The sequence below is a fragment of the Nicotiana tomentosiformis genome, chromosome 8, assembly GCF_000390325.3.
Source record: "Nicotiana tomentosiformis chromosome 8, ASM39032v3, whole genome shotgun sequence".
NCBI classification, from domain to species: domain Eukaryota; kingdom Viridiplantae; phylum Streptophyta; class Magnoliopsida; order Solanales; family Solanaceae; genus Nicotiana; species Nicotiana tomentosiformis.
In genome coordinates, this window is record NC_090819.1 from 122,513,026 (window position 1) to 122,538,101 (window position 25,076).

Genomic DNA, 25,076 nt, shown 5'->3' on the forward strand with positions numbered 1-25,076 from the left:
ATTAGCTTGAACCACATTGCTTGGAATCTCATCTTCTTGAACCACTACATCATCATCCAGAATTCTTCTTTGATTTGAGGTGGTTGTATCTCCACCTCTTCCACTCCTTGTTATTACAGCCATGGCATGTCCTGTGTTGTTCCCACCCTTCGGGTTCACCACCGTATCACTAGGTAATGCCCCCTTAGGACGAGTGTTTAAAGCTTGCTAGATTTTCCCCAATTGAACTTCCAAATTGCGGATTGAAGTGTTTTGAGAGGCTAATTGATCATCAGAGTCAGCGTTTTTCTCCATCATTTGTTTGAACATATTTTCAATCCGTCCCATCTCATTGTTGGAAGAACTAGAACCTTGAGATGGATAAGAAGGAGAGTTGTTTGGTTGTTGATACATCAGAGGTCTTTGAAAGCCCGGCCCCCGATTCCCTTGGTTATTGTTCCAACCCCCTTGGTTGTTGCCTCCCCAATATCTTGATTGTTGCCACCCCAATTGCCTTGGTTGCCTTGATTTTTCCAATTGCCTTGATTATTGTTATTGTTTCAATTACCTTGATTGTTGGTACCACCACTCCAATTGCCTTGGTGGTTTTGATTGTTCCAATTTCCTTGATTTCCTTGAGATTGTCATTGTTGTTGATTCGGGCCCTGAGAGTTGTTCCTTTGCCCTTGGTAGTTATTCACATATTGAGCTTCTTCCTCTTGCTCATTGTATGATTCGTCTTGGTCAAACCCACTATCATCTTGCACAAATTGTTCTACACGATTTTGCACTTGTTGACCCTTTTGCCTTCGCTTGTTCATCATCATATTGACACCTTCCATTGCATTTACTTGCTTAGGACCTTAAACCTGTTGAAGTTGAGCTTTGGCCAATTGATTCATTGTAGTGGTCAACTCGGCAATTGCTTGCCCATGATCATGTAATTCTTTGTGTAGGTAAATCACATTTGGATCACCTTGAGGAACATTTGCTCAACTTTGCCATGCCGATGAAGTATCCGCCATTTCATCTAAGATTTCACAAGCTTCGACATATGGTATTGTCATGAAATTTCCACCGGCAAGTTGATTGACCATGTATTGATTGGTAGTATTAACCCCCCTGTAGAAGGTTTGTTGAATCATAGCCTTAATCATGTCATTATTCGCTCACTCTTTCACCATAGTGTGGTACCTTTCCCATATCTCGTGCAAAGGCTCATTGGATTCTTGTTTGAATGCTAGAATCTCGTCTCTAAGAGTAGCCATATGCCCGGGAGAAAATAACTTGGCAATGAACGTTTCCTCCAATTCATACCATGTATGGATAAAATGGTTTGACAATCTTTCTAACCAGTCCATGGCTTTCCCCCGTAGAGAGAAGGGAAATAGCCTCAACCTTAGAGCATCCTCGGAGACGTTGGTTTGTTTACTCCCCCAGCAAGTATCCACAAATCCTTTCAAGTGTTTGTACGCATTTTGGTTCGGAACCCCGGTGAAGAATCCCCGTTGCTCAAGCAATGTGAGCATAACATTTGTGATTCAAAAGTTGCTCGCCCTAATGCGGGGCGGGACTATGGCACTTGCGTACCCTTCATTCGGCAACACCCAGTGTGGAGCCGCTCTTGGTGGATTTGGGGGTGGAACGGGAATGTTGTCTTGAGGCGGTCGACCTCGTCTATTTGCTTGAGGCTCAAGAGAAACCTCCTCAACTGGGTCATCTTCCACGTCCACATCCCCCAAAGGCACATTTCCGAGAGGATCATTATTGAGAGCCATTGTTGTATCTACAATTGATTCACAAAAAGGTTAGTAACTCGGAAGGAAAAGAAAACAAATCACATACAAAACTAAATATATAGCTAAATCCGTTTTAGCTCCCCGGCAACGATGCCAAAAATTGATGTCGCCCAAACTCACACCACTAATTGGGATTGTGAGGCAGACGATGCAATTATAAATACCCAACGCGAGTCGGGGTCGATTTCACAGAGAGCTTTATGTTGGATTAGGTATATACCTAGTCTAAGTATATAACGTGCCCAAGATTGTACTTCCACATATTCAGTTGTTTCTTTTCTACTCCTAAATCTTATGCTAATGCCGTAATTATAATTCTAAGAGACAATGTTTTTGGTATTATTGTTTTTTAGGTTATAAAAGATTTAGGGTTGTAACTTCTACCTAGTTGGTTACCTAACAGATTGAGAGCTTTAGGGTATGTTTGGTTGGTCGGGATATAATATAGCAATTACACGCGATTACTCACTCTATACCTCTCGGTAGTTTGAGTGATTTTGCCCAATTTGGCTTTCTCAGGTCCAAATGGGTATTTCACAAAATAAGTGATAGATGCTCAAGTCAGGTTTTACTATCTCTAGATTCGACCCTTTAATTAGGGCTATCAATTTCTTGAGTTCACCCCAATTTCTTGTTAGCCAAGTTTTCCTAGACTTAGTCTCTCTTTCTCAAGTAGAGACTAAGTCAATTAGGCATGAATCAATGTTTGCAACCATCAATTCTCAAATTCAAGCTAGAACTAGGCTAAATATTATATACCCAATCATAAATAAGCCCTAAATCAATCATCCATTAAATACCCATACTAGGGTTGGGTCACAACCCTAGCTAAGGGTTTAGCTACTCATAGAAAATGAAGAAATTAAAGAAGAAACTAAGATAAAACTCATAATAGACGATTAAGGGAAGAAAATCTAATGTTAAAATGATAAACTATTACAAAGTTACCCAAACCAGTAAAGAAAATGGCTATCTATTCTCAGGTGTTCTCAGCTTAACCTAAATTTAACAAAAAGAGCTATTTATACCCAACTAAAATTATTGGGCAAAATTGCCCCTGCGGAGATTCTGCGGCCGCACAATTATGTGTGCGGTCCGCACTTTGACACTAGCTTGACAAGATGGATGTCATGACCCAAACCGATGGGCTGCGACGGTCACCCGGTACCTTACTCAACCGAGTACCAACGTAACGTATCTTTATTATTACATCATCATATACACGTAACATACGAGCCTAATAGGCTAACATGATCATTTATAAACTAAAAACATAGGCCGACAAGGCCATACAAGTACTCGTATATAATCTTTCACGTATACGACATCTGTCTACAAGCCTCTAAGAGTACATAAGTTTTATAAAGGTCAGGACAGGGCCCCGCCATACTAATCAGTACATGTTCTAATCATACTGACCACATAAGCAACTCCGGAACAAATAGAGTGCACCAACATCTTTCGCCGAGCTGATCGCCTACTTAGAGGACTCTCGACCTGTCTATCGAGACTTGCGGGCATGAAACGCAGCGTCCCCAGGCAAAAGGAATGTCAGTACAAATAATGTACCGAGTATGTAAGGAATGAAATTCAGTAAATAATAGACATGAGAGAAACATTGAGTAAAAGACTCGACATGTACGTCTGCATAGCACTGTGAATCATTTCATTTTTATAATGTCATGCATATGCGTATAAATGTCATATCATGCATTGGTATATACGTTCATAACATCATGAAGCCTCTAAGGGCATCCCATCATTTCATTTCGGCCACTGTGGGCAAATTATCAACGTATACCAGCTGATCAGGTGGTGGTGCGTATATAATGCCGTAACCTTTTCTCATACCCCATATACATATAATATACGCGTATATAATGCCATCTGGTCATGGGTCAATGTACATGTATAAATGCATAAGAAATACGTTAATAAGATTTTTTCGGAATGTCATAAAAATAATATGCCTGTCGGATAAATTTTATCAAATATGTATTTTTCTGAGACTCATGAACAGAAGATATAATAATAATTCACATGGAAAATCAAGAATATAGACACCCCTAATATTTCTATGAATAGAGTCATTTATGAAAATTGTGCATTTGCTCGTTTCGTATAGATCATGCCAAAAGGAAAGAAGGGATAACCTTAACATACCTGAACCGATTCTCTTGACAATCCCTCTAACACATGTCTTTTGCGACAACATGTAATGGCAGATCGAAGTAGGGGAAAATCCTTATGATATTCTTTGAGAAAGATTGCACCGTACTCCCTTAGAATCGCAAAATCTCACGCTATATAGTAAAAATGGTCCCTGTACGAAATATTTTGAAGCAATATGTTGCTATTGCAATCCATGAACTTTGCTGAAGCTTTTTGACGTGAAAATGTTACAGTTATACAATTCAAGAGCTTTGGGATTTTGACGTGAAATGTTAGAGTTATACAATTCAAGGATTGAAATCATGGAGAAGGTGTAGTATAAAATGATGATTAGGCACCAACCCCTCTTAATTGTGACATCTTGCAAATTTGAATTCAAGAGTCACTCAAGAATCATGTGTTGCTGCCACGTGGGGAAAGTTTAGGCTTATCCAACATTAGCCCCTTAATTCCTCAATTAGTTTGTTAATTCCCCATTAGTCAATAATTACCCAATTATCCACATAATTAGGAATTATCTCAATTTACTTAAAATACTACTTACTTTTAACACACTTTATACACCTTACTATCATGGTCATATGGTACCTTGTGTGGCACTAGTCCATGAATACGAGGTATTATACTTGGACCGTGTTTTATCCCCAAATTGCCAAACTTTGACGAAATTTATTTTTTTTGATTTGCTTACCCTCTCACCTTCACGAATTTACTCATCACTTGTTTAAAATAGCATAATACTTATAATCTCCAAATAATCGTGTCCTTGAACTGATATAAATTATCTTACGACAAATCCAACGTACAATACTACATGGTGTATCATCGTCGTAATTTAATACTGCTGAGTGTAATATCATCGTAATATAATACTGCGAGGCATAACATCATCGTAATATAATATTGCGGGGCATAACAATGGACTTCTGCGGCCGCATAATTCTGGGTTGCGGCTGCACTTCTTCAAATTCCGTGGTCCGCACATTTCAGAGTGCGGCCGCACTCTCGAATTTTAGCTTTGACATGCAAGACTTCTGCGGACCGCACAGTTCTGAGTGCGGCCGCACTTTTGATTCTGTGGCTGCACAATAATGGTGCGGTCCGCACTTCTTCATGACCCCAAAATCCATCTCTCTGAACCTCATCTTCTGCAGCCGCATAATAATTGTGCGGTCCGCACTTTGCATAGAATTGTTTTAAGAGGCTTCCTCATGTTCTGCGGCCGCACTCAATATTGTGCAGTCCGCATTTTGCCCTTTTAGCTTTGTTTTGGTCCTTGTCCAAAATTACTCCTTCTTGAGTTGATTTTCATCTCTTTGACTCATATTCCAACACTCCTGCAAGAAAGCACTTTTCATCAGTTTTCGAAAATACCTTTAAGCAATTTTGATCTAAAACGAAAGTAAAATAGTGCAAATAAGTAGTCAAAATCCCTACTTATCAATGCCTGAGTAAAATAAATAGCCTATTCTGTGACGCCTTTTCACAGTTGTTTGACTTGTAGGCCACATAGTGCAATAGTGCTTAAACTTTCTCAATTATATGTGTTTGCTTAACTTGAGATTTAACAGAACCGTCTTGATTGAGTCATGTGCAATGTGTGTGTGAGGAATTGTGGTCTTTTGTGCTATCTTGTGTAGTCTAAAACTTTCCCTGTGTGTTAATCGAAGCGAAGTTGTTATGTTGTGCTAATCTAGGAGATGACGTAGGCGTTTCTTGCTTGATCAAAGATATGCTTGTCACTTGAAGATAAAATTTTCTGTTGCTAGCCCCTTGAGCCTATAGACCTTTTCTTTGGCACCCACATTACAAGCCGTACCCCTATTTATTTTTCTTAATTTGATATTGTTGAACCTTTACCTCCTAATGCACTTAGTCGCCAAAAGAAGTAAGGTAGAGATTGGGGAGTAGCTTTCGAGTGGAACCATGGAATGGCCCTTAAGGTGCACCAAAGTCTAAAAAAAGGTCACTAGCCGATGAACCTTAATGTATGGAGTGTGTGTAGAAAAGAAAAGAGAAAAAAAAAAACAAAAATTTGGAAGAAAGAAAAAAAAATGATAGTCAAATAATGTAGAAAAATACACACCTCCTAATCTTACTAATTTGTGCTAGTGGGAGTATAGAAGTGCTTAATGGAAAAAAAGGGCTACGTTGTATATGGTTTGTGGCGAGAGAATTGGTTGAGAAAAATATGTGGTCGATTTGTGAGTGTAGTGTATTAAAGTACTTAGGAGGGTTAGTCACTATTCCTAAATGTATCTTGCCCGTCCCTTAACCTACATTACAACCGTAAAGTCCTAGTTGATCCTAGATTTGGCTAGCTTAGATTAGTAGAGATGTACACTACGGGCAAGCTTATGGTACGATCACGGGATGCACATGAATTCTTTGTGAGAGTGAGCGAATTTTGTTCAATTGTGTGATGTCCTTATTTTATATTCAAAAGAATACTTGAATGTGTGGACTATTCTATATTCACTCTTTTGTTTGTTGGTGAGGGAACATGATCTCATGAAGGATTGGTAATGTTATAAACTTCTCTTGTTGGACGAGTGCGTGAGTTGAGGGTCCTTAGTAGTAACGAGTCGGTTCTTTAGGTAGGGTGGTTACAGATAGGTTATTTGGATTGATTGAATTGAAATAATAGACTTGGGCATGTTTAAAACGGGAAGAATGTGAATTTTGTATGTTCATGCTTGATTGTCGGTGTCGATCATAGTCAAGGGTAGAGTGTAGGAAAAAGAATTGAAGTGCTCCTCTCTAGTTGAGATTTGTACATAGTTGGGGTATATTTGATAGTCCCATTGCTCGAGGACGAGCAAGAGTCTAAGTGTGGGGTGTTGATACTTAGCTTAAAGTATATATATTTATATGTATATAGCCTAATGTTTTACTTGTGTTTCATGGATTTCGAATGTAAAATGTATTGATTTATGTTAATTCGTGGTATTTTTATGTGTAGGAATTATCCGAAAGCAATAGGGGGCGAAAGGTGCAAGATTATAGCAAAAACGGAGGGAAAATGGGAAATGTTGAATTTCAGCGCCACAGGCAGCGCCCCACGCCACCTGTGGAACTGTTTACAGACTACTCAATTTACCAGCACCAGGTCCAGCGCCCCACGCTTCCCTGGGCGCTGGTGACGGGAATTTCTCCAACTTTACCCGGGACAAGGTTATTTCGGACCTAGACCTACCCAACGCATATGAAAGCAAGACTAAGCCTATTTTGAGAGGGGAGACGCCACTTTGAAGGAAAAATACACACGAGGAACATCCGGGAGCGAGGAGATTTGAGTTTTCTTCATCTTTTCTTAGTATTTTCATTTATTCAACACTTGTGGATTAGTTTTGATATTATTATGAGTGGTTGAAACCCATAGTTCTGGGGTTTTGATTTAGCCATGAATATTATTGTTTAATGTTGGCTTAACCTTAATTACAATTTACCAATATATGGTTGTTTCTTCAATTCTGTGATTAAGTGCTTAATTGTCTGGCCAGTAGTTATGTTCTATTTACTATCTATGCTATGCTTGGGAAAGCCATGTTTAGATTAAAAAAGAATTGAGGAGAGCATGATCTTAACTCTGGGGGGGAGGGGATTTGTGGTTAGGATAGGAATATACCTAGTCACCGTACTTACTTAAATATCGTAATCTTAATGCGTTATTAATAGATTGATTCCATAGGAATATAGGTGTTAATCTATTTTCAATAGGCGAGTAGTACTTCGGGATAAGGCTACGAGAACAATTGTTCGATTAATTAGAAACCATGAGTGAATTGTATGAAAGGGAGAGTTAACGAGAGCACAATAGGATTGGTGAATCGATCACAACCTTGGAATATTTATCTCTACTGAATACACAACAACTATTTTGCTGCTTGATAATTTAGTTACTAGTTAGAATTATAGCTGAGTATAATCATACTTTTGAGCTTTTGATTGACTCGACTGAATAACAATCTTGGTCAATTTAGTAGGTAGTTAATACAAGTATCTGTGGGTTTAACACTCAACTTATTATTTTCTTACTTGTACGACCGCGTATACTTGCGTGTGCGGTTGGGAGCAACAAGGTCTCTTCAGAGTGGGTGTCTCGATTATGGTACTTATGGGGTGCTTAAGAAGAAATACAATGGCTTGTGTGGTGAGCTTTGGGTAAGAATCGTGGTGTTCCGACAAGGAGAATTGTCAACTTGAGGGTAATTTGGAGGAACTCGGAGAATTAGGACAACTTGGTAATAGGTTGGACTAGCACCGTAATGGATATGATCGGTTCTTTATGTACTTATGATGAGGTGAGTCTCTACCGATGTCTACGTGGCAATACTCTTGGGTTGAGGCAAATATTTTCTACCGGCGTGAGGAACATATTGTGTATTGTGATTTCCTTCTAGATGGGAGCAAATGGAAGGTTTCTAACTAACCGGGTATGTATTTTGCTGGTCACTCAGAGTTGATTACAAGATTCTCGTACTTTTTGTATGATGGCCTAATAGAGGCAGTGTGTCCTATAGGATTGAGATTTGCATGTATAAGGTGACAGTTCAGTTTTGAAGGAATAATCGTGAATTCTTAGACACCATGGACGGTTTCAGATGACTAGATGAATTCTATTACTACTTGGTATTTCCTGAGATGGGTGCGCATTTCAGAAGGCGCACTGTGTTTTGACTTACGGATGTTTCATTGGTATTTCGGTGCTTACTTGGTTGATCGACTGCTAATATTCAAATTTTTTCTATGTGGCACGGAAGAATTATAGAAGTATTCCTCATGGGGTGATTATGTATGAGAGATGTGTTAATTATTCGAGCGTTGGAGTTGAGTTGGGATCAGCTATGGTGATTTGTGTGTTCTATGAATTTGGTATCTGGGAGTTCTCAGAAGCAGATTGTTTCGTAGTTGTGGACCGTGAACATGTGGCCGATGCTAGCCAGATGATAGTATGTGTTATGGTTAGGTCATTGTGGACTTTTGGGGGGTTAATTAACTATTTATGGGTGATCAGGGTGAATTTGAGGGCTCATTGGTAGGCTTAATGAGGATGTGTATTCTACACCGGGTCGGATTTGTTGACTCGGTACTGCTTTCGTGGGGGATGTGCTATTTGATTAGAATTGATTGTATTCGTATCTGGTATATTCTATGTGTTAGTCTGCTATGCTACGGAGGGTTATGATTTATCAGTTATATGCACATATGATGCGGTTCTGTTTGGGCCTTGCAGCGAAATTAGGGCGAGATGGATATTGGGATGTTGAATAATTGATTGTGCCTTGGTTATGCTCTTACCGAGCCGTGGTATATTGTGTTATTTTCTTCCCTGTGGTTATGGTCATGCACTTTGTATACTTGTTTAACTGCTCATGTACGATATGTTTGGACTGGAAGCCTGAGACTATACCGGGCTGATCATATTATTGGAATGTGAGTTGTCCATGCGGATCTAGGTATTGATACTATAGCACATGAGTTGTTCGTACATCACGTGAGTTGTCCGTGCGGTCGATGTTGATGTGGGCTCTAGGAGAGATGGTTACCGTTACTGTATCGGTGTTTGGATGGGTCACGCATTGCAGCAGAGTTGTGTTGGGATATTACTTTTTTGTTTATTCAGTGTCTTATTTTCCCTATATGGGATGAGTTAACGAAATTGTACTTTTGTTGTTATATCTATTATACTTTGGATAATCCTCGTACCTTGCTTTCCTTTTATTTTGCCGCATGGCTGAGTTATTGCTTGTTTGGTGTACGGAATGTGTTATGTGAGAATCCATGTGGTTCCGTGATGAGTTGTCAGTTGGGTTGCTTGTATTGGCTGAGATGAGGTTTCTAGACCTAAAATCTACACTATCATGTCAGAATGTTAGAATTGGGCAATGGCCCTTGACGGCCGGGAAAGCTTCTTGACTTGTTGGTATGATAAGTGGTTGTGAGATTCTGCATGTTTCTTCATTATCGGCAGTGTACGATGGTTTTGGAACGAGGTTTTGTTTGGTATGGTGTTTAATACTTGTACCAGGTTTGTTTTGAGTAGTTACTGTGATCAGGAATTGTGCTGCGAGTATGCGAGTTGTGTGGTATGTTACGTGATTTTATCTTGGGTTATGGTTAAGGCTTAATACAGCTTGTTCAGACTTATATAGTTTGTAGATACGAGATTCGGGTCTTGTAGAAAAATTTTGGATGTTAAAAATTGGGTTCCAAGGTTTATGGGCTAAGGTTGAATTAAGGATCTTCAGAAATGTTGTATGGTCAGGCCTATATGGAATAGGGTGACCTGGGATTACCCCCGGGTATATGCATAGTAAGGTTACACGGTGATTTGATGGCTTTGGAATGACCCTTGGCACGTTCGAGGACAAACGTATGTTTAAGTGAGGGAGAATGTAACGACCCGACCGGTCATTTTGAGCATTTGCATTCTGTTCTACTATTATGTGTCTTGATTAGCTCCGTATGACGTAATATGACGTGTGTGAATCGTCGATTTTCGTTTTTCAGGTTAAGCGGAATGAATTTGAGAGAAAGATTCTCAACTAGGAAGCTTTAAGTTGGAAGAGTTGACCAAATTTGACGTTTTAGTATTTGACTTCGGAAAGGAGTTTTGATGGTTCCGTTAAATCCGGATGGTGATTTTGAACTTGGGTGTATTGATAAGTGGGGATTTTGACTACTGATTAGCACCTTTTTTCTTTTGTTTTAGTCCGAAAGTATTGATTTACTTTTCCGAAACTAATGAAATTGTGCAAATTGCAGAAATATTGGAAGTTTGGTCTCCCATGATGAAATCCGGCTAAAAAAGGAGTGTTTCGAAGCACAAGGCATTAAATGGCACAGAGGCAAAGAAATGCGGTCCGCAAAAGGATTTATGTGGCCGCAGAAGCAATTACGGACCAGAGAATTCCATCTGCGGCCTCAACTCAAGCTAAAGAACCCAACAGGATTTTGACAAATGTGCGGACCGCACATGAATTGTGCGGCCGCAGAACTGGGTTTGTACTGACAAATAGTTCCAATTTCAGAGAGTGTGCAGAAGACCAAGTCCTGACACCTTACTGACGTGCGGACCGCACAAGAATTGTGCGGCCGTAGAAGTTGCTTCGCAGCCGCAATCCAAAAATGTGCGGTTGCAGAATCCCATCTCCTGCCAACCGAAGAAATCTACAGTCCGCACATGGAATTGTGCGGCCGCAGAACCTCCTGAGGGGCATTTTTGTCAGTGAATTTTGGCCCACTATAAATAGACGAGTTTCACAATTTTAGGTAAAGTTTCGAAGTAGAAAGTTGATGTAGCAGTTACCTTTTGCCATTTTAGGAAGTTTGTGATTATTTTAGTGCTTAAACATTATATTTTATCATTTTTATCTTTGATTATGAGTTTAATTAGCTTTCCTTCTTTATTTTCTTCAATACCTACTATGAGTAGCTAGATTTTTACTAGCGTTGTGACCCAACCCTAGTGTGTAAACCTTATGGGTATTTAATTTAATGCCTATTTATGATTGAGTGTTGATTATTTAGCCTAAATCATGCTTCAATTTTAGAATTAATGGTTGCAAACATTGATTCATGCCTTTTTGACTTAGTCACTACTTGAGAAAAGAGGGACCTAGTGTAGCATAACTTGGCTAACAAAGAATTGGATTAATTGAGAGATCGATTAGCCTAATTAAAGGGTTTAAACTAGAGATAGTAAGAACCCGACTTGAGCTCATATCAACTATTTTGTTTGATACACATTTGGACTTGAGAAAGCCAAATTGGGCAAAATCACTCTTTGACCGAGAGGTATTGAGTGGGTAACGTAGAGTTGAGAGCTATAATACAACCCAATCAACGAAATAAAGATTAACGTATTTAACCCATTAGGCGAACACCTTGGTCATGGTCACATCCTTAGGCTTTTAAACTATTTGGAAAAATACCAAAAACAATCATTTATAGTTTATTTTCCTTAGCTCACAATTGTTAGAGTAATAGTAGAAGTAGAAATCAATACTCTTTGTGAAAGTGCAAATTTAGTTAATCCATTCGCTTTCTTCAAATATATACTCCTAACTCCCCTTATAACTCTCTGTGGATTCGACCCCGACTCATAGTTGGGTAATTTATATTGCATACGACCGTATCATATCTCTTATCGAGGTGTGTTGTGGACATCATCAATTTTTTAGCGCCGTTGCCGGGGAGCTAAAACGGCGTTAGCTATATATTTGGGTTTGTTTTAGGAACATCTTATTTTCCTTCCGTATTACTAACTTGTGTGAAATAATTTTAGGTACAACCATAGCGGCAAACAATGATCTAGGAAATATGCCTTTGGGGATGTGGACGTCGAGGATGAGCAAGTTGAGGAGGTACCTCTTGAACCTCAAGCCAACCGAAGAGGCTGGGCACCTCATGACAATGTTTCCGCTCCACTCCCACCTCCACCACGAGGGGCTGCACACCCGGTGTTACCCAATGAAGGATATGATAGTGCAATAGTCCCTCCCCGTATTAGGGCGGGCAACTTCCAAATCACCAACGCGATGCTCACTTTGCTTGAGCAACTGGGTTTCTTCACCGGTGCTCCAACACAAAATGCGTACAAACATTTGAAGGGGTTTGTGGATACTTGTGGGGGGAGCAAACAAATGAATGTCTCTGAGGATGCATTAAGGCTAAGACTTTTTCCCTTCTCTCTACGGGGGAAGCTTTAGATTGGTTGGAACGATTGTCAAACCATTCAATTCACACTTGGGATGAGTTGGCGGAGAAGTTCATTTCTAAGTTTTTCTCTCCTGGGCACATGGCTACGCTTCGTGATGAGATTTTGGCATTCAAGCAAGAACCGAATGAACCACTACACGAGATATGGGAACGCTATAGAAATATGGTCAAGGAATGTCCTAACAATGATATGACGGAAAACATGATTCATCAAACCTTCTATTATGGGATTAACACAACCAACCAATGTGTAATGAATCAACTTGCTGGTGAGAACTTCATGACTATGTCTTATGCGGAGGCGTGTGAGATTTTGGATGAGATAGTGGAAATGTGATTGGCTTGGTAATCCCGGGCCAATGTTCCACAAGGTGATCCAAACGTGATCCACCTTCACAAAGATTTGCAAGACCATGGGCAAGCCATTGCCGAATTGACAACCACCATGACGCAACTAGCAAAGGCCTAATTGAATCAAGTGCAAAATCTCAAGCAAGTCAATGCCATGGAGGGAGTGAACATGATGGTGAACAAGAGGAGGACCAAGGGTCCACAAGTGCAAATAAAGTGGAGAACTATGTGTAGTTTTGAGCAAGATGATTCCTATAATGAACACGAAGAGGATGTGAAATATATGAACAATTTTCAAGGGAAAAGAAATAATTTCCAAGGCCAAATCCAACAACAATGGTGACCTCAAAACAATCAAGGCAATTGGAATTCTAACAATCAATGCAATTGGAGCGGAAACAACAATCAAGGAAATTGGCATAACAATAACAATCAAGGAAATTGGAGTAGAAATAACCAAGGAAACTAGGGGGGGGGTATCAATCAAGGCGTATGGAACAATAATCAAGGCAACCGGGGGTCGGGTTTTCAAAGGCCCCCGATGTATCAACAACCGAGCAACCCGCCTCCTTATCCGTCCCATGGTTGAAGTTCTTCAAACAATGAGATGGGGCATATTGAAAATATGTTCAAGCAAATGATGGAAAAGAATGCCGATTCGGATGCCCAACTTGCCTCATATGACACATCAATCCGCAACTTAGATGTTCATATGGGGCAAATCTCTCAAGCTCTAAATTCTCGTCCTAAGGGGGCACTACCAAGTGACACGGTAGTAAACCCAAAAGGTGTAAACAACACGGGATATGCCATGGCCATTACCACAAGAAGTGAAAAAGGTGGGAATGCACTCACCTCAAGTCAAAGGAAACTTGTTGATGATTATCAAATGGTGCAAGAAGAGGAAATCCCGAATAATGTGGTGCAACCTAATGATAAAGTTTGGATTGATATTAATGATAGTGTGGAAGAGACTCAAGAGGAAGTGAACCCGTCTAGGGAACACATTATTGACATACCAGAGCCTGTAGTGCAAAAAGCTAAGGCACCATTGCCTAAGCCTCCACTTCCATACCTTCAAAGACTTTCCAAGCAAAATGGTGAGAATCAATTCAAGAAGTTCATTCAAATGATGAAGAGTCTCTCAATTAATGTGCCATTAGTTGAAGCTTTGGAACAAATGCCTGGTTATGCAAAGTTTATGAAGGATCTTGTGACAAAGAAGTGGTTAATGAATTTTGAAACCATCAAAGTCACTCATTAAGTGAGTGCAATTGTGCATTCAATGGCTCCTAAGTTGGAGGATCTCAGTGCTTTCACGATTCCGTGTATAATTGGGAGTGCCGAGTTTGCTAAAGCTCTTTGTGATCTTGGGGCAAGTATCAATTTAATGCCCTTTTTGATTTTCAAGGCTTTGGGAATTGGGTAACCAAGACCCACCTCTATGAGATTGCAAATGGCCGATCGTACCATGAAGAGGCCTTTGGGTAAGACTGAAGATGTCTTGGTTTGTGTTGATAAATTTATTCTTCCGGCGGATTTTGTTATTCTAGATTGCGAGGTTGATTATGAAGTGTTGATTATTCTTGGAAGACCTTTCCTTGCTACGGGGAAGGCTCTTTGTGATGTTGAAGCCAGAGAACTTACCTTCCGGGTCGGTGATGAAAAAGTGGTATTCCATTTGTGTAAGTCCATGCGGCAACCAAAGAGCAATGAGGTGTGTTCTTTTGTGGACTTGGTCACCGATGCTATTGTTGATGAAACAAGTTCTACAATCAATGTTGGTGATATGTTGGAGGCCGCCTTGCTCAACTTTGATGATGACGAGATGGATGACTTCATGGAATATGTGAACTCTCTGCAAGGAATGGGGTCATACAACTACGCACCCCGAAAATTGTCCTTAGATCTTGAAAATAGGACAACTCCTCCTACAAAGCCTTCTAATGAAGAGCCTCCTACCTTGGAGTTGAAGCCATTGCCTCCACATCTTGGGTATAAATTTCTTGGTCCATGTTCTACTTTACCGGTTATTCTTTCTTCTTGTTTGACTAACGTGCATGAAGATTTCACATTGGCGGTGCTATAAAAGAGGAAGAAAGCTATTGGGTGGACCTTGGCGGATATTCGGGGGATAAGCCCGGCCTTTTGCATGCATAAGATCAAGTTGGAGGATGGCACCAAACCATCCATTGAACATCAAAGGATACTCAATGAGGCTATGCAAGAAGTTGTCAATAAGGAGATTATCAATTGGTTGGATGCCGGGGTTGTCTAGCCCATCTCCGATAGTTCGTGGACTTCTCTGGTTCAATGTGTACCAAAGAAGGGGAGCATGACGGTGGTCACCAATGAAAAGAATTAGTTGATTCCTATAAGAAGGGTGATTGGTTGGAGGGTGTGTATGGACTATCGCAAGCTCAACAAAGTCACAAGGAAAGATCACTTTCTACTTCCTTTCTTAGATCAAATGCTCGATAGATTGGCCGGCCATGCTTTCTTGATGGGTATTCTGGCTACAATCAAATTCTTATTGCTCTGGAAGATAAATAGAAAACAACCTATACATGTCCCTATGGTACTTTTTCTTTCAAGTGGATGCCATTTGGTTTGTGTAATGCACCGGCGACTTGTCAAAGGTGTATGATGGCTATTTTCAAGGACATGGTGGAGGAGTACCTTAAAGTTTTCATGGATGACTTCTCGGCGGTTGGAGACTCTTTTGATGATTGTCTTGAAAATCTGGACAAAGTGTTGGCTAGATGTGAAGAAACCAATTTGGTGCTCAATTGGGAGAAATGCCATTTCATGGTTGAGGAAGGCATTGTCCTTGGCCATAAAATCTCAAAGAATAAAATTGAAGTTGACAAGGCAAAGATTGAGGTAATTTTTAAACTTCCACCTCCAACTTCGGTGAAGGGTGTGCGAAGTTTCTTAGGCCACACGGGTTTTTACCGGCACTTCATCAAAGATTTCTCTAAGGTGGTGAACCTGTTGTGCAAGCTTCTTGAGAAGGATGCCAAGTTTAACTTCAATGATGATTGCATGCGAGCTTTTGAATTATTGAAGCTCAAGTTGACAACTACTCCCATCATCACTGCTCCAAATTAGAGTGTACCTTTTGAACTCATGTGTGATGCAAGTGACGTAGCGGTGGGGGCTATTTTGGGGCAACACATCAACAATATTTTTCACCCGGTCTACTATTCTAGTAAGTAGGGGTGGGCGTTCGGTACTTTGGTATGGTATTTATAAATTAATATTCGGTACTTTGGTATTCGATACATCAATTGTGCATACCAAATATCGTAGCAAAGTAGTTCGGTACGGTTCAGTATTTTCTTATTTGGTTCGGTACGATTCGGTACGGTTTCGGTTTCACACCTGTTGTATGAGAACTTGTAGGGATGTTTTGTCATTACACTACTAGAATCTAAGATAAGTAACCTGCAACACATGTTGTTTACACAAACTGTGAATATTCACTTCCCTGCACATTGAGGAGTTTGCGCGTTAGTTCAAAAGCCATATAAACTGTTTCATGTTGGTCATCTCAACAGATTATTCCATGTAAATGTCAAGACTACAAACATATTACAAAAAGTTGATCAATAATTATTTCCAATAACATCACTGGCTGCATTTTATGAGCCTAAAACAAATATTACAATGGAAAGAAGAATTTGAAGGTGGGATTTAAAATTTAGCAAACAAAACAAACTTCCCTGCTGCTTCTTTTTTGCTATACAAACTGCATGATATAACAGATTGACCAAAATCTCCCATGCAGCTTCTTTTTTGTACAGTTCAATCACACAACAACAGTATAAACCATATGCATAAACCATAGAACTCCCACTTATATAAACAATATAATGAACAAGACCAATTAAAAACAAATAGAACACTTGGTACAAAAACAAAACCAATTAAGAACAGAAAACATAACACTTAACCAGTTAACCCAATTAGTTTTACCATACAGAAAAACAGAACACTTAAGTCTAAACACAGTCCAAGACTCCAAGTCGACTCCTTTGTTAGACTGTTATAGTGCAACAACAATGCAAAATACCACAAGGCAACAACAACAAGGCAGTCTAATAAAAGACAAAATAATATAGATTGTCTCAATTCACTAAATTCAACTTAAATAAGAATTTTTGGAAGACGTTCATGACAAGCCCTGACATGCTTCCTTAAACCATATGTGCCATCCCTCTTTGGATGAACATTGAAGACTCGACCACAGTGCTTGCACTCTACTTTGCAAACTTCTTCGTTATCTTCTACCACCTCAAAGTGTTCCCAAACATGTGAGCGCACTTTAGTAGCACGGGGCATGATTGAACTTGAACCTAACAAAACATAAAATAAAATCATAAGTTAGAATATAATTTTTTGATGATAAAAGAACAAAACTACAAAAGTATATCATTATCACCAAACAAATAGAGTATTTAACTTACCACTCAAGTTGCAACTATACATCAACAATGCTAGTAGTGCTTCCATTATTTTCTATATCTAAAGATAATTCGACCAAATATGTCATACAACATAAACAAGTGTAATATATTATTTTGAACTAAAATACACTCAAAATATTAAAGCTTACCAAGTTCGAGTTACTCAAGATACTCCCACTCTTCTTCAACACTAATAGGATTCTTCTCTTCTCTAAGCCAATCTTGAACACAAACAAGAGCTTGCATACATTTAGGAGTCAATGAACTCCTAAATGAATCAAGAATACGGCCACCGGTGCTAAATGCACATTCCGATGCCATACTAGAAATTAGAATGGCCAACACATCACGAGCCATCTCTGAAAGAATAGGAAATCTAGGAGCATGTGTTTTCCACCAACTTAAGATATCAAATTCTTCACTAAAAGGCTCTTGTTTTGCACTAATGTATTTATCCAACTCCGATTTAGCAACCCCACCTCCATTGTCTTCCTTTTGTTTCTTCAAGTGAAGCTATGTCCTTATTAATGATGCAGTTATAACACTCCCACTAGATATATTAGATGTGTTATCAAATGAAGTAGATCTAGATGGAGATTGAGGACAAACTCCTGTTGAATACTTTTTTAGATACTCTTCAAATAAAGAATTTATATAAGCATACACCTTACCATTTATTTTCTTCCCCTTTTCCTTCCCAAAAAGTTCATCAAGTGCAAGTCTAACATATTCAAACTTGTTACGTGGATCCAAGACGGAAGCAATAAAAATGATTTTATTCATCTTTTCAGGCTCACCCCAATACTTCTAAACTTTTCTTGCATACGCTCAGCCATTTTTCTCAAATGATCATCCTCACTAATTAAACACATTTTTAAATGACAATAAAGTTCAGATACATCGACAAAATAAGCATTACAAGTGACATAACGCGAACTTGAAACTTTTTTTGTGAGCTCATGAAATTTTCCAAGAAACTTTATCACATTCCTCACATTCACCCAATCATCAGATTCAAGAGGACCTGTACTACTACCGTCTTCACAAAGATGAGAACAAAGATAAGCAGAAAATCCATCATAAAAAAGATGAAACTTGTGAAAGGCCTTTTTAAAATTTTGTGCCGTATCCAACATCAAATAAGTGGAATTCCACCTAGTAGGAACATCCAAATACAATATTTTGGTACATTCTAACTTGACATATGCACAACACTATTTAAACTTTAAGGTCTTTGCAGGTGACGATCTCACGTACCTCACAGTATTTCTAACACATGTGACAGAAGCATCAATTTTTTTCAAACCATCTTGCACAATTAGATTAAGTATATGAGCCATGCATCTCACATGAAGATTTTTACCACTCATCATATTAGTTTTTCATATATCTAACTTTTTAGACAATTCTTTGACTGTGACATCATTTGACGAAGCATTGTCCACGGTAACAGTGAACACCTTGTCTAATTTCCATTCAAGCAAATAATTATAAATTACTTTAGCCATCTCTTCACCCTTATGACTAGTGATAGGACAAAAATTTAGTATTCTTTTATGCAACTTTCAATCTCTATCAATGAAGTGAGCTGTCAAACACATTGCAATGAAGTCCATGTGTTTGTTGTGAGGCAAATATTTGGTTGTGCTTCTCTAAAAGACCTTCTTAGTTTTTGCTTCAATTCACCATAAACTTCATAACAATCCCTTGTTATTGTTCTACGAGAAGAAGAAGAAATAGTGGTTGAGTTATTATCATAAACTTCATAAAGCACAAAACTAAATGGTAGTTTATCAATAACTATCATCTCAATTAAAGCCCTCCTAATCACTTCTTGATCGAATTTTCAAAGCGATCCTCCATCATTTTGGCAAGATTGAAAGTTTATCCTTGTCTGAGTATTATCTTTATCAATGTTAGGTGGGTATTCTTTGCATCTATTCAAATGACTTCTCAATCCTGTTGTTCCATTCTTAGATGAATTAGCAGCATAAGCTTGCTTACAATATTTACACCTTGCTTTACTGACCCCATTTTCTTGAAATTTATCAAAATATTTTCAAACTTCAGATCTAGGTTCTATGGCTTTTCTTTTCTTAGAATCTTGAGTATCAATTGTGTTGGCATTGCTATCATCAGTAATAGGTAAGCTTTCAGTTGAACCAACATCACTTACTCTACTTTCATCCGCCATCTATACAAAATTAAAATAAATATAAACACAAATTGTTAAAACCAAAACACTAAATAGAACACTACAAGCAAAACACTACAAGGGCGAATGGTCGTGTAATGAGCAGAGAACAACCTAGTACAAGAGGAGATCACACACCATAAGGAAAAACTATTTGGAGTAAATGACCAAATTGAATCTATGACATTCCTTTTATAGTGACAACTCATTCAGTAAGCTTTAAAGGAGAAGGGAAAAAGTCATAAAATATAAACTTGGCATTATCATTGACATACTTGAAAGCAAATGTCAAACAAGAAGATAGAAACAGAGTGCCAATGAATGATTTTTGTCCTTCACAATGACTATTTCTAGACAGTTTAACATCCTAATCAGGAAAATTCTAATTTGATTGCCAATTCCAGTTTAATCAATGACATGTATCAATACATACCAAGGTTGTAAGCAACAAGAACAAAGAAATTGAAACAAATGGCTCAGTTAAAAAGCAACTTAACTTAGAAATGTGATTATAGCTTGCATGAATGAAGATCAACAATGAAGAGTGGAGAAGTTATGAACCAGAATGAAGATCAACAATGAGAAAACAAGCAATCACCAAGGAGAGGAGTCGTCATCACCAAGGTCGTGAAGCTATTGAAGTCGTGAGTAGTAACTCGTGAATCCGCAGCAACCAAGCAAACTAGCAAAGTTGAAAATTTTGACCTAGGTTAGAAAATAGAAAGGGAAAGGGTTTTTTAGATACTGCCCACAGGCGTAGCTTTTCCTTTTCTTGTCTGCCTCTAAGCCTAAGGGATTAGGGAATTAGGGGTTTTGACTTTTGGGGTGTGGGCTTAAGGTTATTGGGCTAAAAAATAAAAATAAAGTTGGGCTTGGATTAAAATATTTCGGTATTTCGGTATACCAAAATAATAAAATATCAAAAACACAATACCGTATACCGTACCGAACTACCAAAATACAGTAATTTCTGAACCAAAATAAACCGAAATACCAAAGAAACTGAAATACTGAAAAAATCGAAATCGAAATATCAAATTAATTCGGTTCGGTTTGGAATTCGATTTTTCAGATTTTATGCCCACCCCTACTAGTAAGACCATCAATAGTGCCCAAATAAATTATACCGTTACGGATAAAGATCTCCTTGCCATAGTGTTTGCAATTGAGAAGTTCCGCCCGTACTTGATGGGTGCAAAAGTCATTGTCCACACAGATCATGCGGCGCTTCGTTATCTTATGAGCAAAAAGGACTCCAAAGCTCGGTTGATGAGATGGGTGCTATTGTATCAAGAGTTTGATATTGACATCCAAGATAGAAAAGATAGTGAAAACCAAGTGGCGGACCACTTTTCTCATTTGGAGGAGGAGGGGAGGCCGCATGATGGCCTTGAAATCAATGACTCTTTCCTCGATGAGCAACTTTTGGCAATTTAAATGAAATAGGTGCCGTGGTTTGCGGATCTAGCAAATTTTCTTATGTGCGGAATCATTCTGGATGAGTTCTCTTCAAGACAAAGGAAGAAGCTCAAATGGGATTGTCAAGATTATTATTGGGATGAACCATACCTTTTTCGGATTTGTACAGATGGGGTGATTAGAAGATGTGTACTGGAAGAAGATCAAGGTAAAATTCTTTGGGCTTGTCATTCTTTTCCATATGGTGGTCATCATGGTGAAGCAAGAACGAAGGCCAAATTGCTTAGTTGCAGTTTCTATTGGCCTACTCTTTACAAGGATGAAAGTGAGTTAGTGAAAAGATGTGATGAATGCCAACGGGCCGGTGGGATCTCAAAGTAGAATGAAATTCCTCTCACAACCATTTTTGAGATTGATATTTTCGATGTGTGGGGTATTGACTTCATGGGCCCTTTTGTGAGCTCTTGTGGGAACACCTACATCTTGGTCGTGGTGGATTATATGTCCAAATGGGTTGAGGCTATTGCTTTACCCAACAATGAGGTGAAAAGTGTGGTGGCTTTCTTGAAGAAGAATATTTTTACAAGGTTTGGTACTCCGCGTGCAATTATAAGCGATGTGGGGTCACATTTTTGCAACAAAACTTTCGACACTTTACTTGGCAAGTATAGTGTTACTCACAAAGTTACGACCCCCTATCATCCACAAGATAGCGGGAAAGTGGAAGTCTCCAATCGGGAAATAAAGAGTATCTTCTCCAAAATGGTGAATGCTAATCGGACGGATTGGTCTAAGAAGCTTGATGATGCATTATGGGCTTATTGGACGGCTTACAAAATACCTATCTGAATGTTGCCATACCGGTTGGTGTTCGGGAAAGCTTGTCATCTTCTGGTGGAGCTAGAGAACAAGGCGATGTGGGCTCTAAAGAAGTTGAATCTTGAATGGATGTAGCCGCTAACTTGAGGGTTGCACATTTGAATGAATTGGATGAGTTCCGGTACCATGCTTATGCAAGCTCACCCTTATATAAATAAAAGATGAAATATCTTCATGACAAATACATTTGGAACATAGAGTTCAAGGTGGGAGATCTGGTATTATTGTTTAACTCAAGGTTGAGGATGTTTCCCGGGAAGCTAAAATCTAAATGGAGTGGTCCTTTTGAAATTATGGGTGTGACACCTTTTGGTGCATTAGACTTGAAGAATAAAAATGATGAAGTATTCCGAGTCAATGGTCACCAAGTGAAGCACTACTTGGGAAAAGATGGAGATAGCCACGTCGTGGCAGTCATTCATTTCACTTGAGGGTATTTCGCGTCGTGCCGCGACGTTAAATCAGGCACTTCTTGGGAGGCAACCCATGTTTCTTTTCCTTTTTATTTTTTAGTTAGGTGTTATATTTTGTTCTAACCTGATTTGATGTGTTCTACAGGGGTGAGTGTGACTTACAGGAATTGTGGACGAAATTATGGCTAATGTTCTAAGGAATGCAGACCGCATTTTAATTGTGAGAACCGCACATTTCTTGGTGCTATAGCAAAAGAGCATTGCGGCCGCACAATTAGCTTGCGGACTGCACAATTGAGATGTTGAAAATACCAACTCTCTGAATTTTTTGCCTGTCAGTGTGAAGGTCGATCTGCGACCGCACATGAAATCTACGGCCGCACATGAAAATGTGCGGACTGCAGATGAAAAACTGAGATGAGGTCCCCACGTAATAGAGTGCGGACCGCACAAGAAAATGTGTGGTCGCACTCGTCCTTCTTTCCCTTAGCAAACAATTGGTATAAATAGAGGAACATGGCCATTGTTACGCTTTTCACTCTCTGAACAAAAAAACATGTGCTATGTTGAACACAGCTACTTTGATCGTTCACTCATTACACTCACTTCATCTGGTATGCTTCAATTTCACGTTACTTTTTGTTTTAGTTTAATTTGTAGATTTTTAGTTCTTTTTAGGCCATTTGTCATTAGGGTTCAATTATGTGTCCATGTGGGGTAAATCTGAACTGGGTTAACTTGGTACATGCTCGATGGGGACTGGGTTAGTATAATTCACTATTTTAAAAAGGTTTCCATGTGTAATTGTGCATGAAATTGAAAAACCTAAATAGAAAAGTTTGATATGTACGTAAATTTTGAAATCTGCAGCAGCACTTGAACTTGTGCGGTCCGCAGATGTCAAATTTAGGGCAACTTAGTGAAGAAGGGATCTGCGGCCACAAGATAAAATGTGCGGACCACAGAATTCCCATCGCGGCCGTAGAACAACACATTTACTGTCATCAGAGAGTCCTTACTTTGAGACTCCAATGTGCGGCCGCAAGTTTAATTGTGCAGACCGCAGAAATCCTGTTACGACCGCACATTAGCCAATTCTCTGTCATCAGAGAGTTGGCATTTTTGGGCTTCAGAGGTGCGTACGCAAGTCAAATTGTGCGGACCGCACTTCACTTCTGCGGCCACACAACAAAAATGTATGGTCCGCAAGTCCCCATCTGTGGCCGCAAATGAAATTGTGCGGACTGCAAATCACTTTCCCTGCAAGCATGATCTAGCTGTACACCCTCACTGTGTCCTCTGGTTTATACTTTACTTGCATGTCTCCTATGTATGTTTGAACATTGAATTGCAACTAACAATCACCTTTGCTTGATACAGACAATGGTTCGATCCAGAGGATGAGGCCACACTTCAAAAGGGAGAGGTGAACCTTTTCGGGGTCGAGGCAGAAGTTACTTACCCCTTGGCCATCAAAAGACAATAAAAAAGAAAGCACCAGCAGGCAGAGGGAGAGGTGCAGACCTCTCCGAGACCACCTCATATGTCCCGTCTAGGGAAGTGTCAGAGGGCAACTCAGCCTCTGTTCAGGAGTAGCCGACCATACAGTCGAGGCCGCAAGGGAGATACCAGCTTAGGGACGAGCTGTCCTCATCTCATAGCACTTCCAAGGGATCGGAGAGTGCTAGTCAGGCTTCCGATCCATCGACTACACCAGTCCCTAAGGCACAGGATACACCAGTTCATGATATCCCCGATGATGGCAGATGGGGAGATGCTATAACTGCCGGCCTTGAAAGATCAAAGAAGAAAGAGGTTTGGGAGGACCACTTTATCAGCATGGCTGCCTTCACCAGCTTCCGTATGTGGTGGCCAGTGAGGTCGCTAACTCTTGAGCGACAGTTTCTGTTGAAGGATTTGGAGAGGTACAATACAGCCATTTTGAGACATTTCAGGGCATGCAAGGGGTGGATGTGGTTCACCCAGAATGTAGTGGATGCAAAAGAATACCTTGTCCACGAATTCTATGCCAATGTGGCTCACATAAAGAAAAGGATGATGGTGACCAAAGTACGCAACCTCAAGGTGAGGTTTGATCAGCAAACGCTAAACGCGTACTTGGGATTTAAAGATGTTGAGCCGGAGGAGTATTTGGAGAAGTGTGCACTGGGGGAGGAAGTCCTACCTTGGTTAGGAGAGATTCTAGCACCACCAGGGCCACCACCACCATGGATTACTGCTAGAGTTCCTATTAAGCGGAACACTTTGAGTTTTGAGGTAAAGGGGTGGCAGACATTTGTGTGCAGCAGGTTGGATCCGTGCCAGAATGAAACTCACCTTCCTATTCCTCGTGCAGTTCGTGTGGCATCTATTATGGTCGGGTGCCCAATCAATGTGGGTGTTGTGATGTCGACCAACATCTCAGTGATCGCACGGCAAGATGAATCATCCTACCTGTATCCCAACATTATTACAGAATATCTCACGGATGCAAAGGTAGAGCCGAGGGATTATGACAAAAAGGTGAAGCCGAAGAAGCCTTTACCTGGTACTCACTGTTGGATGCGAGCAACCCGAAGAAGAAAGTTCAGTCTCCTACCACCACAGGTCAGTCTGATGAGCCAGCCTTGGTAGTTTCTAAGATAGTTGATGTTCCATCCACTTCGACTGAGCCTTC

At 39.7% G+C, this 25,076-nt stretch overlaps 1 long non-coding RNA gene across 1 annotated transcript; it reads right to left on the reverse strand.

Annotated features, from left to right (window-relative positions):
- Nucleotides 1-17,224: 17,224 nt before the first annotated feature.
- On the reverse strand, nucleotides 17,225-17,902 carry LOC108944403 (uncharacterized). Its single transcript, XR_001968436.3, has 3 exons — nucleotides 17,644-17,902; nucleotides 17,495-17,552; nucleotides 17,225-17,383 (listed from the first exon to the last, which is right to left on the reverse strand). It is a non-coding gene; the product is annotated as an uncharacterized lncRNA (long non-coding RNA).
- Between the last annotated feature and the right edge of the window lie 7,174 nt (nucleotides 17,903-25,076).